Below are 14,342 nucleotides of genomic sequence, written 5' to 3'. Positions count from 1 at the left end.
GCTTTCACTGTATTTGATGTTGGTATAATATGCGGAGGGGAAGGGGAAAAACAAGTCGTTTAAATAGGGATACAGGTGGACCCATTGCAACAATGAGATGTACAAGTTGTTATGTCGAAAAACGAACTTTACAACTTTGATTGGTGGGGAGGGGGGGAGAGACTGGCTGGGGGGGGATGGGAAAAGATGGGAAGGGGAAACAAATGAGGAGGCTACAATGCTTGATAAGTAATGTACTTATTATCTTGCCCATGTAATTGTAACCCCTCTGTACAGTATTTTCACAATAAAAAAATACATTAGCACACAAAAAAGTTATACAGCCCTTGGTAGACAACGCTATACACCTTTCCTGCATCTGAAAAGTGGGCTCTGTGAAGATGCAAAGTCAAGGTTACGATGCCACTTTTAGAAGGGGTGCTGATTAGCAGGGCCAGTAGCTAAATGCTTGTAATCCTAGCTACTCCAGAGGCTGAGATCTGAGGATTACTCAACCGGAGCAAAAAAAAAAAAAGTCCAGAAGATTCTTATCTCCAATTAACCACTAAAAAGCCAGAAGTGAAGCTGTAGTCAAGTGGTCAAACACCAATCTTGATGAAAATGCCAGGACAGCATACAAACTCTGAGTTCAAGTCCCAGTACAGGCAAAAAGAAAAAAAAAAAGGAAGAAAGAAAGAAAAGAATATTTGTTATTTTAAAAATTTCTAGGACACAATTGTTATTTAAATTCTTTTTAAAAGAAGGTACAGACTTTTGGTGTTTTTCTCTGTTTTTGCTTTCTGCTGTCAAGTTTCCTTTGCCATTGGCTTCCAGAAATCACAAATGAAAATCAGCAAGACTTTTAGGGCCACTGAATTCCAAGTAATCAAAAGCTAGCACAGGACAGGATGCTGGCTGACTACTTCCTTTAAACAGGAGTACCGGGAGACTAGGTCAGCTCTGATCCTGAGGCCAGAGAAGGCAGGCACAATGCCCCCAGATAGTGAGGTTCTCTAAGGTCAGGTAACTACAGAGCTGGGTCCCTCTCCCTCTGAGGAATTTGGGCAACCACCCTTAGCTACTGACACAGTCATGTACTTTTCCCTCTGTAACCTCAGCCCTTATTTTGTCACTCTCGTATGCAAGTGATATGTCCCATGTTATCAGAGCAGTTTATGTTCTCTCCCTATAAAGGCTCTAAGTACCAAACTGTTTCCACCCTCTAACCAAGGACAGAGTTCCTGTGGATTAAGAGCATGCTTAGAAGACCCTAGAAAACTGGCCATACAATGAATGCTAAACGCAGAGTTTCTAGCAATTTGTTGTCACTTTTTTTTCCCCAAGGTTGGGGATTCTCTCCATAGATTCACAGAGCACAAAAATGTTATCTCTTGAGGTTAGACACCCCTGCATTTGTTCTTGTTGGTACTTTTTCTTTAACTTTTTATAGTAGGCAGGTTCCCCTCTACCTAAAATCACCAAAGGGGAAACCCCAGTTCATTCATTTACTCACATCCTGCTCTGCCTTCTTAGGCTGGTCATTTTCACACCAAGCCTCATCTTCAGCTGCCAGTCCTAATCTGAGAGAAAGTGGGAGACAGGTCAACCAGAAGCAAGCACCATTCATTTCCCAATCTGTTTAGGCTCAGGGAGGTTAAAAGAATACAGTAATCGTGCTGGTGGTGCGTGCCTGTCGTACTAGCTACTTGGGAGGCTGAGATCTGAGGATTGAGGTCAAAGCCAGTGGAGGTAGAAATGACAATGGGACTCTCACCTCCAAGAGCATGAGGCCCTGAGTTCAAGTGTGAATACCATTACACACACACACACACACACACACACAAACACACAACCAGGAAAGATACACTCTGAGCTTTTGGAGGAATTGTCTTCCTGTCCTGAGAAGGACCCCATGTCCTGGAAGACCACCTGACATATAAGATCAATGATGGTCCTCAAAAAGTGCATGGCTTTTACTCTCTTAAACTTGGGCCAAAGTCTGGGTTTTATCCTAACAGTGATCTTTGTTTTCTTTCCAGGGTAACTCGGTGTTGACTGGCACTTGAATAAATGGGGCAAAAGAAAAACAAAAGGGGTCTTGAAGACTATGTGGCTGACATGGACAGTGACAGTCTTGGGGGAGGATTGGTGGGATTTTGTGCAGATAATATGTGAGACATGGCTATAGTGCCTCCAATTTTCTGTCCTCTGGTGAAGGCGTCAACTTTATTACTCTACTGCCACACTGAATAATGCAAGCAGCTGCAGATCTTTTAATTTTATGGTTTTAGCACTGGGTGATGTACCCACTTTCTGCTTCTCATTGGCAGTCTTACTAGGCCATTATTAACCTGTCAGCTAAGTTCCATGGCCCTCAAAGTGCAGGAACTCATTCCATTGGTATCTAGCCTTCTGAAATCCTTGGGTTTCCTTCAGAATTCATATTCTTACAATTTGGTTGCGTGTGTGAGTATATGTAATTTTTTTCACTTATGGCTGGCACTGTACCACTTGAGCCAGGCTTCCAGTCTGTCACTTTTTTGAGATAAGGTAGTCCTATGTAACCAAACTAGCCTCCTGTCTCACCCTCTTGAGTGCTGGGATTACAGTGAGCATTACCACACTCAGCTTAATTTGGCAGTGTATACTTAAACTATAAAGTCCTCTACATTATGCCCATCTGGGATGCCCCAGCAAAGCAGACTAATTTAGGAAGTGGCCACTTCAGTCTATAGAAATCTGACCCTCTAGTTGCCCAATAATCATGAGTCTTTCTGAAAAGTTGCCTCAGATGAAAAGAAGCACAGACAATAGTTCTTGTTCCATTCCTAATAGCCATGTGACTTGGAGAAAAGACCTCTTTCGCTGGACTAGTTTTCCCTTCTTTAAAATGAGAGGCTGCCTGTTCTATCTATCATGACTCCTCCAGCTACATGTTGTATGATATATAACTGGAAAGTTAAACACCTAAGGACCAGTGCATGCCCAAGAGGCTTAAAAATAATAGTACCTAACACTTAAGTGCTTTAGGTGTATTAACTCGTTTAATCCTCTCAATAACCCTATGAGGTAAGTGTTGTAATTATGACCTCTATATTTTAGATGAGCGGGAAAAATATAGAGAGAGGTTGAGTAACCTGACTTCTGTCTTACGTAGCTGCAGAACTGGGGTTTGAGCTTTTAACCACCACATACACAGTATAATAAGCACATCTTGGGGTTAAGCTTTCATGATGTTTGCATGCTGGGAAGGTAAGAGAGGGAGTGTGAGAATTCAGTTCATCTGTCCGTTAATGGCATTTACAGAGAACCAAGACCAGAATTAGAGATGCCAGCTCTGTTTTTTGCAGGGGCTCTCTTGCAATTATTTTATATACATTAGTATAGGCAAACATAAGCACTTACTGGGGATAATGCAAATGAGGGTGATTCTGGCAGCAAGGCATAGTATCACTCAAAGATGATCAGCTCTCATGATCACCTCCTGACCTATGTTGAGGTAGACTAGAGGGGGAAATCCTCAGATGATCGTGGAGGAGGAACTATCAGAAGTCAGGCAGATGAAGCAATGCTTATGTTTGGAAAACTAAGTGGTCCCTAGAGGTCTTCTTAACACAGCCACTTTGAGCCTCTTCAAAAGCAAGAGCTTTTCACTAGGCCTCACCCTACCAGAGTAAGATCTTTGCAGAAGAAAGAACAAAGGGTTTATTTGACTAACAAGCCAATTAAAAACACACAAACCATCAATTCTACCAGGAAAGTTACTGGTCGATCCACTATAGAGGGTTAATAATGAGAACTTACAATACTGCTTGGGTTATAGTTTCTTGTGTCAGGGAGACATTCTGCACTGAAGACTCTTTCAATTCTTACATTACCATAGAAACATTTTGTAGGAATCTTAATTCAGTGTCATTGAGTTCTGTGGCCTTAGGGGTTTTTTTTATCATTAATCTTTTGGGAGCAGGGTGGGGCTCCTAGCTACATAATCACGTAACTCTGGTTATAACCCAGCACACCTACAAGTTAGCACTACCTTTTTGGGGGAAACCAACAAAACAGGGCTGTTCAATACAGCCAAGGCCCACTGGTATGGCAAATTGGAAAGAATTCTATATGTTGATATTTCTTTGAGCCTAACAACCAGATTGCTATGTGTGGCATGTATGTTATTGTACTGAATGAAATACTTTCCTCTCCCTTGAGATAAAAGCATTCCATAATAAGCTGTAGAGCCTTCATTACTACACCATTGGTTTATCTACTGTACTTCATAACTCAGGCGTGTTATGAATGATTCTAACTTCTCAGTTAAAAAAAATCCAGGTTATTTATGGTGCAATCTCTTTGTTATCTAGACTTGTTCTGAATCCCGATATACTCTCCAGGCCTAATTTCCTACTGAAGGCAGCCCTCCCTCTGCGCTTATGATTTATATTTCAGACCCTCCCTGTTTGCTTGCTCCTCCTCAATGCTTTCTGTGCACAGAACTCTGAGTCACACATGATCAGACTCAGCTTTTCACAATCACACGAAGAGAGCATATTTTCTTATCTCTTTCCTCCCACGGGTGTCTTAATATTATTAAAATTCTGACTTCTTTAGGAGTGGAGTTCAGAGACATTCCTTCTTATTTTTATTTTTTGCTAGTATGGAGGTTTGAACTCACAGCCTCATGCTTGCTTAGTTTTGCAGTGTTCTACTATTTGAGCTATGCCTCTAGTTTAGTTTTTTGCTAGTTTTGGAGATAAAGTCCTGAGGAAGTTCTCACTCAGACTAACTCAAACCTCAGTCCTGTGGACCCCAACTTTCAGAATACCTAGGGTAACAAACATGAGGCATCAGTAGCTGGCTTGTCCATCAATTTTAATCTCATAGATTTCATTCAATCACTAGTTCAGGAGCTACAAGTTATCAGGCATTTCTCTATGTGCTGAGGTACTGAAATAAAGACTGACAAAGTACTCCCAGGAAGGTCACAATATAATGCTTGACATAAGATCAAAAGTGGGGCTGGGAAGTTGGCTCAGTGGTAGAGTGCTTGCCTCACATGCATGAGGCCCTGGGTTCGATTCCTCAGTACCACATAAGCAGAAAAAAGCCAGAAGTGGCATTGTGGCTCAAGTTGTAGGGCGCTAGCCTTCAGCTAAAGAGCTGAGTGACAGCACCCAGGCCCAGAGTTCAGCCCCCATGACCGCCAAAAAAAAAAAAAAAAAGATCAAAAGTAAGCAAGACATCATGAGCAGAGGAGTATTTGATGTACCTGGAAGAGCCCAGAAGAATTCACAAGCCAAAAAGAGCTTATGTTTTGACCTGGACCTTAAAAGTAGCAGGGGTTAAACTTAAAGGGAGAGCCTGGATGGGTCACATCCAGATCTTGAGAAGGACTTTGTTCCTTGGGCAAAGAAATTTGAATTTTTTTATTTTTGTAATTGTTATTGTAAAAATTGTTATTGTAAAAATTGTTATTGATATATAGAGGGCTTAGGTCAGGTAAAGAGTTTACTTCTTTTTGGACAGTCACCCTTTCCCTCACTCTTTCCCAGCTTTTCCCTCTTGTCCCCACCCACAAGTTGTATAGTTTATTTTCAATGTAGTGTTAGTGAGTACCACTGCTGCATCTGTTTATCCTTTGTCACTCCATTTCTGTGCCCACACCTTTATCCTGTTAAAGACAGATACATGAACAACAACAATAACAACAAAAAGAAAATAAAACAAGAACAGCAACAAAGAAAAGACCTCCTGTTTCTATTTCCTGGAATTCATTTTGATAAATACTATTTTGTAGGATAAGATGTACATAAGCATTGTGCCTTTGTTTCTCTCCTAAAAGTGAACTTTATCTTATAGTAGAAAGGAGCTATCAAAGAGAAGAAACACCAAAATGGTAATACAGCATGGTGTCCTGTCTGAAAGGACAACACACCTAAGTTCATAGAAGTTAGTAAGATAATGTGTTTCTGTTTTGGTCCACCTGACATTGTTTGACAGCATGCCACATGGTAAGAGCCTGGGGAGAGATTGTTGGTTCAGATTTACAGCCGATTCATGGAACTGGTCTATGTCCCCAGAAGAACTGCAACAAATGACCTGCTCCAAGCTCTTAAAGGGCTGGGTTTGTTCTGCACTTGGGTCCAGGGAAGGGCAAAGGGCAGTGATCAGCAGTGATCATCTTGAAGATTTCGTGGTACAAGAGATCTGATGGGAAATGGCGCTGTGGCTCAAGCGGTAGAGCGCTCACCTTGAGCTGAAGAGCACAAGGACAGCACTCAAGCCCAGGATTCAAGCCCCATGACTGATCAAAAAAAAAAAAAAGAGAGATCTGATGGTTCCCTTTGTTCCATGACAATGTTGTTGCACTGAATATGGCACAATGTTAGGTTGGAGAAACTAAAGTAAGAAGACATTCAAGTATTGAAGCATAGATGTGAAGTAGTGGAAAATGAATGTAAACAACTATGTGCTTTTCTGTCTATTCTCCAAGCCTTATAGCTGCCTGTCACATCACATTACACATTTCTCCTTTGAAATTATGCATTTGCCAAATGTATGGAAGCTTTCAAAATGAAATGTCATTACAAATGGAAAGAAATTCACCTCTGGTCATCTTGTATTGATACTGGTATCTAGTAAATGCTTAGGGCTCATCCATCATAGGACATGGAAACTGCTCAGGCAAAGCAACTGGATTTCTAGTGATCCCTGAAAAACTGTATCCCCACTTTCTCTGATCATTATTAGTTTTCTTAGGGGACACTGCAGGCCAAGTTAATTAACAACTAACAGGATATTATGAGTACACAGTACTTGGGTTTTTCCTGTTTCCCAAATATCATCTTTTCCTTCTCAGGTGTTTTATGATGATCTTGTTAGGGTACTAAAGGAAACATTTAAAACTGTCACTCAAGCTAGGGTGCCTCGATGTTCATCAGTGACTTCAACCAGGATTTGTTGCAGAAATGACAAAAGCAGTTGTGCACTCATCCTAGCATTGGTATTGTCCTGAACACATGCTAATGTTAGCACACATGGCTCCTAGACCTCTCCCCACCTGCATCATGATTCTTATTCTGCAGTTAGGAGACAGGCTCTGGATACTGCACAGTGAATTACAGCATTAAAGAAGCAGGTGCATGTCTAAAGCATGCATTAGGAGGACTCTGGAGGCAGCATTCAAAACTATCTAGAAAATAGTTTCTAAGTAACCTTCTGAATATTTTTATAATGCAAAAAAAGCCCTTTCCCTATTTCATGTTATATTGGCCTCCACACCAACACAAGAGCTTCACTAAACAATGACATTTGAAAAATGTGGGCTACTGAAACAGCAAACTTCCCCATGAGTCAGTAGCCAAACCAGCAAGAGATCTCATGGTTCCAACTAACTCAGCCCACAGTTTCATATTCAGTTCTGCTTTCTCAGCGGTCTCTGTCTCATCTCTGTGAGGAACTGAGACACCAGCTTGATTTCTTCTTCTGTAGGGCAGTGGTGAAGCCAGCCAGCACACCTCCTGTTTATCAATGGTAGAAGTAAGAGGCTGAGTCTCAGGATCTGGGTATGTGGGGAACGCTTCCTTACTTGGCCTCCCATTCCACCCTCTATCCTGAGGTCCCAAAGGCATCAACATAGGAACAGACAATGAGAGCAAAGGGAACTTGTTATGGGCCTCTCCCTTACAACCCAATGAAGTGGTCCCTGGTGAGCTGATCTTGGCTAGGCGCACTCCTTGTAAGAGTAGGAATTCCTAAATTTGCTTATACATCATCACCTTCTAGCTCCTTGGACCTATCTCCATAAGTATCAGCATGGTCTATGTCCCATTTCACTCTGCTTCCATGAAGGGATCTAAGTTAGAAGGCCTACAACTAGTGTACTGGCTCTACCTTGTGATCCCACTGCTACATTTTCAGGAATTTTAAGAGCTAGTCGTTAAACACTGCTGCCATTAAAAATTAGTTTAGGATTAAACAAAGTATATTACACAAACAAACATGCATTTGGGGCCATGTGCTTGCTAAGGAGCTGCTCTAACACTTGAGCCAGGTCCCCAGACCTTTTTCTCTCTGCTTATTTATGTCGAGTCTTGGAATTTTTGCCTAGCGCTAGTCTCAGACTGGGATATTCCTACTTACAGCCTTCTTGGTAGCTGGGATCAGAGTAGTAAGGCACCATGCCAGGTCTACTGATTGAGATGGGATCTCACTAACATTTTAGCTACTATCATACCCAGCTTATTGCATGAGGTGAGGTCTCATTAACTTTTTACTAACTGGTCTCAAACTTCAGTCCTCCTAAGTAGCTGGAATTACAGATGCATACTACAGTGCCCAGCCAATTGTATTTTTAATGGTGGAAATGATATAGAAGGGTGCACTAACATCCAACCCTTTCCCAATTCTACATGAGTGGTATCACATTGAAGTTAGAATATTTACACAACAAAATTAGGGAAATTTATGTCAATTGCTGCTAGATTTAAATGTAAATAATGTGTATTGAACTAAAAACGTGTCATGTATACAGCTAGTACTATTCTTTTGTATTAGAAAATTGTTGACTTAAGTAAGTACTCTTTTCATTGACAAGTCAAATTCCAACATAATCATTTTTTGATTCACATAAGGGAAAACAGTAAGCAACATTCTCAATGGAGTCATACATGTTCAGGGAGGGTGATAGACACAGGGCTCAAAACTCAAGGGAAGCGATCAAGCAGCAGAGGCTCATGCCTATATCCTGACTCTGAGGATCAAGGTTTGAAACCAGCCTGGACAGACAAATCCAAGAAACCCTTACCTCCAATTAATCAACAAAATGTTGGACACAGAGGAGTGGCTCCAATGGTAAAGCACCAGCCTCGAGCTAACCAAGAATGGGAGAATCTGAGGTCAAGCCCCAGTATAAGGAAAAAAATGACTTAAAATCAGGGAAAGCAGACTGAAAATTACTCTATAAAATATACTGTAAACTTGTATTACAAAAACTGTACAGTTAATGTACCATCTGTTATGTACGATTTGTTTATCAGTGAAATTTAGACTGCACATTTGATTAATATGCACATACATTTCTTCCCTAGAGAGCAAATGGCTTTACATTTGCCCTGAAAGCCACTAAATCAGGAACAAAGAACATGTTTCACAACCTCCATGGCTTCTACCTTTTACATCCACACCCTTAGCTCTTTGGTTTAGCATTCCCCCATCAAGAAAAAAACACCAAGGATTATATAATTACTTCAAAGGGAAAGTTTTCCTTAAGACCCAAAGCGGACAATTTAATCTGCCTAATCCTGCCTTTGGAAGAAGGCAGCTTGTCAAGAAGCTGAGGTGACCACGCCTTGTGGAAAAAGTGAGAGTGAGTCTTAACAGCTCCCAGCCTTAGCTCCCAGCCCACTGAGCCCCACCCCCAGGGGTCCCCCCCCCAGCTGGCTCTTTGTCTACAGGGAGGGATATAAGAAGGGAAGAGGAGTTTGAGCCTCCCTAGCAAAATCTGGCAGGTTTAGGGCACAGAGAAGTATGTAGTCTATCTTTCAACAGAGTACAGATGAGCATCATGGTTTCTCACGTTTATTTTAAAATCATCACTGCCTGTGGTCTGAAAATATTTTGTGCAGGTAAAATAAAGCACAGTTACCAGCTGCAAATTACACAGATTTAATAAGTCCTGTTACCCGATGTGCCAATAACCAACATTTACTGCAATGGAGTTTCCTTCAGTGCAAGGAAAAAATGCAATGCAATTTATCTTTAAAGGAAAAAAGTCTTGTCTTTAATCTATTAATAACTTGGGTATATTACTCTTACAACCCCGTCCATGTGTCTATTCAATTCTTGTTTTTTAGACAGTTAGAATAACAAAATTTTACATTCCATAATTTTCATGTGTTTTCCCTTTTGTTAATTGTATTCCCCATTGTTGTGTGTGTGTGTGTGTGTGTGTGTGTGTGCGCGCGCACATGCGAGCTCACGCACACGCTAGTACTAAGGCAATGAATTCAGGGTCTGGGTACTGTCCTTTAGATTTTTTTGATCATGGCTGGTTCACTACCATTTAAGTCACACCTCCTCTTCTGGCTTTGGTTAACTAGAGATAAGAATCTCTCAGACTTTCCTGGCCTGGCTGGCTTCAAACCATGATCCTCAGATCTCAGCTTCTTGAGAAGCTAGAATTGTAAGTGTGAGTCACCAGTGCCCAGCCACTTTGTTTTCCTTATTAAAAAAAAAAAAAAAGTCCAACGCTGGGCGTCAGTGGCTCACACCTGTAATCCTAGCTACTCAGGAGGCTGAGATCTGAAGATAGTGATTCAAAGCCAGTCTGGGCAGGAAACTGTGAGACTCATCTCCAATACACCACTCAGAAAACCGGAGGTAGTACTGTAGCTCAAGTCCCATGACTGACAAAAAAAAAAAAAAGAAGTCCACCAAATAGCTCAGTATCTGAGTATCATTAAGTATAAATTCTTGCTAAAATGTCATCCTCCAATTAAAGAGTAGAAGTCATCATTTATTAAAAAATATTACAACAAGTAAACAAAGGACAGGAGTCCTAAACTGGGTGCCAGTGGCTCTTGCCAACAATCCCAGCTATTCAGGAGGTACAAAGCTAGCAAGGCAGAAAAGCATGAGACTCAGGTTCCAACTAGCCAGTCAAATACTGGACTGGAGATAAGATTCAAGTGCTAGTGCCAGGTGTCAGCAAAAGAGCTGAAAGTATGATGCCTTGAGTTCAAGCCTTGGGAACTGCACCACAAAGAAGTTTTCAGGTAAGATGCTTCTGAATGTCTTCTCATTTATAGTACTGCAAAGTATTTACATATACATACATACATACATGAAAACGTCTCTGATCTCCAAAGTAGCGAAAGAGCCAATGCTAGCAACTTAAAAAATAAACACATCCATCTGGGAATGTGGCTTCGTGGTAGAGTGCTTGCCTCACATGCATGAAGTCCTGGGTTCGATAACTCAGTACCACATACATAGAAGTGGCGCTGTGGCTCAAGTGGTAGAGTGCTAGCTTTGAGAAAAACAAGCTCAGGGACAGTGCCTAGGCCCTGAGTTCAAGCCCCAGGACGGGCAAAAAAAAAAAAAAAAAGGAAAAATGCATATCATATCATGACACATACTTTTATCAGCATGTTCACTGAGAATCCCCTAGACCCCCAAAAAGCAATGCATTTGACAAAGGTCAACCTGAGGCCTGGAGGAGAGTTTTACCACAGGTCACTGAGTATTAAAGACAAGGGCTAGAAAAGTTACACAGAAACATACCAAGAAACTTGCAAAACAACTTGGGAAAAACCCAGGAGATATTTCTATCTATCAAGCAGCTAGTTATATGTACAGCAAGAACATACTTTCAACCACAAAGACAATTATGATGCCTTACTTTTTCATTTCTTTTTCTGCAACTTGATTCTAGAACAAAATGGAAAAACAACAAAAATAAACAACACACACACACACATACACACACACACACACAAACTCAAAAACTTCTTTGGCTACCTCTCAGTAACTTGATCTCAAAATAAGAACCTGGAGGTGGTGTTTTTTTGGTTTGACACTTATTAATCTACAAGCAACCTCACTTTCATGAATTGAAAGGTTATAGAAATGGAACATTTATTTATACAGAAGGTGGAGGAAAGCAAACATAAGGTCATGGTGGCTTTAGTCAGACTTACTTCTGTGCATTTCTTGTTGGAGATGCTACTGGGAAGTTGTCTCCACTTTGACAAGGAGCAGCACGCCCAACTCATAAAAAGTATTCTGAATATGCTAGTCTATACTCCAGAATTTTCTAACAAATCAGTGCAAATGGAGCTTCCAAAGCAAACATAAGTGAATGTACTTAACCAGTGTTAAAATAAAAGTTTTAGATTTGTTACAGGGCAGTATGTCGCAAGCAGAAATTAGATGTCATTATGGGAAAAACAAATACAGTATTTGCAGTACAAAACTGGGTAGGGAGACACAAAACATGGGTAGGGAGACAGTAGATCAAACCACTATTTAAATACAACTGACAAGAATACAAGGCAGAGCTTCTCTGAGCTACGTATTATGTGCCCAGAATCTAAAATTTTTGTTTTTGAAATCTGACTACCTTTGATTAAGACTGCATGTAAGAAATCTGCAAATATGGTAGATTTACTGCAACACAGTACTAGTAGCTAACTTCCTATATTCCACACATCATTCTGCATATTTAGCATGGTTACTAACTTAGGATCTTACATTACTGGCAATTCCAACCCAGGCAGGGGCAGAAAATAAACAGAAAAATGCCATGCTGGAGGTATGGCTCAAGTGGTACAATGCCAGCCTAGCAGGCAAACTGAATAAACACAAGATCCTGAGTCTAAACCAGGTACAAGCAAAATAATATCCTACATTCACATGGAATTTCATGCTTTACAAAGTACTATGAATAATGCATATCGATACCAGCCAGTTTTTTTTTAAACTGTACTTTCAAGATAAAAGAAATAATTTTGGCAAGTTTGAGTTGAGAAAGTAAAAAAACATAATTTTAGATGAGAAAAAGACAACTGATATAACGAATAATAGTGACAGTCATTTATATAAGAGTTTAAATCAAGAGGTTTACACGATATTCTCTATTTTAGGAATAGTTCAAGTTGGCTTGGACTTTTTTTTGTGTTTGCTGGTCCTGGGGCTTGAATTCAGGGCCTGGGTGCTATCCATGCCATTTTACCCTCAAAGCTAGCATTCTATCACTTGAGTCAGTCTCACTTCCAGCTTTTTGATGGTTAATGGTAGAAAAGAGTGTCTCAAACTTTCTTGTCTGGGCTGGCTTTGAGCCGTGATGCTCAGATCTCAGCTGGGATTACAGCGATGAACCACTGGCTCCAGGCTGGCTTGAATGTTTTTATAAAAACCACAACGAAATGTTAATGAATGGAAAAATAAGTTTATATGATATCCTCAAAGAAACAAAAGACTTATTAAGAAAGGCTAATAACCACTTTTCCAAAGTTCATTTATATACTATAATTTCAATTACATGACATCCTCAGTATTAGAAACCTAGATAAGTCACTTTTCTTTCCAACTATGCCTGCTACCTCCTTTGAACGTCACTGGCAACACTATGAAAACAAATTATGTAAAATGATTTTATTGAAAGGCTACTGCTTTATTCCATTTATAAAAAGTACAAATGTCTTTTGAAATACACCCCTCGCTATATGTAGCTCACTAGAAATTTTACTCCTTTTAGTATTGGCCAATGTGAGCCAAGAGGGAAATCACATCATTGGTTGCTGCAATATGTGATGTAACACACCCACACTGCTGATTTCACAATTTCCCACAGCATCCTGGTGTGCTGTACACACCTCCTTTTCTTTCTTCTTTGAAGTCACAGACATAGTGCAGATCCTAATCACCTCATGATTTCATTATGGCTAAACTTTTAGCTGTTTCCCGCTGGGCAACTGCTCATTGTTTTAATCCACATTGATTTTAGGACTAGAATAAAGTTAAGTAATTCTGCATCTTTTACTTCCTCAAAAATCTGAAGTATTGCCTATTAATAATTTAAATGAATGATTCTTATGTACACAAAATAGTTTTCATTTCTTCCTTTTTCAAATTGAGACAAAGCCCATCATGATGTAATATGGATCAAGGGCAAATTTTCCTTCAAAGCTAAGAGTTCAATACCATTTTACTTTTCTTCCACACCCTTACTACACAATAAATGAAGTGACAGCACCCCCTGTCTTGCAATGAAAGGTTAGAGAAGCAGATTTACTCTTCACACAATTCTCACATGGCTGGCTTATATACAGCTTAGGGTCAAGTCCAAAATGCAATTAAAAAAAATCCAAAAATAGAAGTGTCATTTGACACTCTATCTGCAATGGCATATATACATTTTTAGCATTATGTCAAGTAAAAGAGATCGGCCAGCAGTATTCTGATTATTTTCATTTATATCAAATAGTGAACTGTATATAACATTAACTAGGTAGGAATTGCAATCAGGATGAACAGAACCATTTTGACTTAACAATTCTATTATTCACTGGTATTTTCATACTCACGTGTTAACTGGAATGTGTGTTTCTTTACCTACAAGTCTTTAAAAAATTTTTTTAATTGAGATTAGGTGATTACATAAAATTCACATATTTCACAGTATTGTGGAATAGTGATACTTAAAGTGAAAAACACATTTTAACCTACAAGTCTTTTCAATGTGTTTGCCATTTCTAGTGTTTAAAAGGAAAAAAAAATGACCATGTACAATAGGTCATCTTTCTGTTGTCAGTGAATACCTATCCTGAGTTGACAGCCATAGGGGAGGGGTATGCTGACACACACAC

Source organism: Dipodomys ordii, unplaced genomic scaffold (assembly GCF_000151885.1).
Source record: "Dipodomys ordii isolate 6190 unplaced genomic scaffold, Dord_2.0 Scaffold46, whole genome shotgun sequence".
Taxonomy (NCBI): Eukaryota; Metazoa; Chordata; class Mammalia; order Rodentia; family Heteromyidae; genus Dipodomys; species Dipodomys ordii.
The sequence above is the reverse complement of the archived record's forward strand: the minus strand, read 5'-3'. Positions refer to the sequence as shown.